Source organism: Gavialis gangeticus, unplaced genomic scaffold (genome assembly GCF_001723915.1).
Source record: "Gavialis gangeticus isolate Ggan-Ray unplaced genomic scaffold, GavGan_comp1, whole genome shotgun sequence".
Classification (NCBI taxonomy): domain Eukaryota; kingdom Metazoa; phylum Chordata; order Crocodylia; family Gavialidae; genus Gavialis; species Gavialis gangeticus.
Genome location: NW_017729003.1, coordinates 14,986,361 through 14,988,609, shown reverse-complemented (window position 1 = coordinate 14,988,609; position 2,249 = coordinate 14,986,361).

Sequence of the window (2,249 nt, the reverse complement as noted above, 5' to 3'; positions counted from 1 at the left end):
GGGGCCTGAGGCCACATGCCCAGCAGCTGTTGCCACTTATAATTTCCCATTCTATACATGGGAAATTATAAATTTGTTCTAATTTTCCATATATAGAATCTAAATATTGGAGGCCATCTTAAACTCTCCCCCCACCACCTCCAACCAATGTAGCAGGAAAAGTAGTGGCAGGGGGCAGACAGTGGGCAGGGACAGGTATCAGGGGAGTTAAGTGGCCTAACCTCTGCTACTTGTCCTCCCACCTTAGTTCTTGCTGCCTGCCTCCCCCACCACTTGCCCATCATGCTGCCTGCCCCCCCCAGCACCAGTTGCCTACCTCTTCCTGGTGCCTGCCCCACCATGCCATTTCTCCCCCCCAGTGCCCACACAACTCTCCCACTTGTTTCCCCTTGCTGCCCTTTATCCCCAGCTGCAGCTTCAGCTCTGGCCTGGCCCGGCTCCAGGCTGGGACATGAAACATGCGTTGGTTCAGGGCTCTGCTTGACCAGACAGCAGTAGCTGCGGCAGCAGCAGCTCCAGCCCTGGCTCCATCAGAACCAGAGCTGCCACCACCCCTGCCACTGCTGCCCAGCTGGTGGGAACTAGAGCCACCATGTGCTCCGTGCCCCTGTCTAGAGCAGGGCTGAAGCTAGAGCCGGAGGCAGGACTGAGGGTAAGTGGTGGCAGGGGCCAGGCAGAGGTGACAGGGGGCAGAGGTAGTGGGAGTCAGCAGGCAGCAGTGGCAGGGGATATGTGGCAGTGGGGAAAAGCATCTGCAGCTCCAACTCCAACCCCTCGTTAGGCCAGAGCCAGAGCCACAGCAGCCACCTGCCCTACAACCTGGTAGTCAAGCCCAAGACAATATTTGCTGAACCCAGCATATTTACTGAATACAGTAAAACAAAGAGATTTTAAATATTTTTTTAATCACTTCTACTCCAATTAAATAAAAATTATCTTGTCTGTACTTGTGATGTGATAAACCCACACTTTTTCCAATTATCCACAAACAATATTTTAATTTTTAAAATAAAAAAGCAGGACTTCTTCATACATGATAAAAGAACAAAAATGGAAGGACACAAACTAAAATATTTTCTCTAGGATGACAAATGTGCTTGAATATGGTAATAAAAATACTTTGCATTATTTACACTGACTAAAAAATGTGTGCAATACAACTGTAAATAGTTAAACCACTACTAGCTCAAGGGATCAGTACAAATTTTAAGGTCAAGCAACAGGAAAACTCCCCCAGGGCTAGGGATACTCTGCACCATCAAAAAGCCAGGAATCCAAGCTTTATAGAAAACCTATTTAATCTAATAGCCAAAGTCATAATTGGATGAAATAGCTGGCAGCTCAAGCTAGAATTCTTAGATCTGGAAATTGAGCTTACCATATTAACAACAAACATAAGCAGCTAAAGGGCAATCTACCAAGGGATGTAGTGGATTGTCCACCATATTAGGTCCTTCATTGAAGACTAACTCCACTGGACCCAGTGAAGAAATTATTTGGTAAAATATATGACCTATATTATGCAGGTCACACTAAATGATCAAAATAGGCCCTTATGCTCTTAAAGCTATACATCTCTAAACTGTACCATAGACCACCAAAACTATTAAATGATAACCATAAACAAAAGTACTGGCAAAAGTGGGGTGAGGATCAAACTTACAGGCATCCATCATTTGTCAGTAGATACCTCTTTGTATCAAACATTCAAATAATGATGAGACTATATAATCCAGACTTAAGGAAACAAACAAAAAAAGCAAATACCGTGTCAGTGTCACTACAGCTCAAAATATATCACCATCTCCCTGAGTGGCTTTTGACAAATATGGTGCAAGACAAGTAAAAAGATGGAAACATAAAAGGAACTGCACATGCAAAGGCCTTTCAGTAGGACAGAAAAAAATCTTTTTATAGATGGTATTTTTTTCTAGACACTGACAAATGAATGATTTTATAAAGAGCAACTGTTCTTATATAATAAAGGGATAGTCCGTCTGCCTTTTTGTAACGCTCTTGGGGCACTCTGATTGGTTAGTGAAACAACCAATCAGAGTGCAGAGTGCCGTCATGACAACAGGGATGGAGGGGACAGAGTGGGGGGGCCTTACCCCCCCGATCCATCCCTGCCATCATGGCGGCCCTCCACTGCTTCTGAGGAGCAGGGCCAGGGGGGTGGGGGGGCTCAGTGGGACAACTTCCCTCCGCCCCCCTCCTGCTCCTGGGAGGCAGCAGCAGCGCAGGTTGAT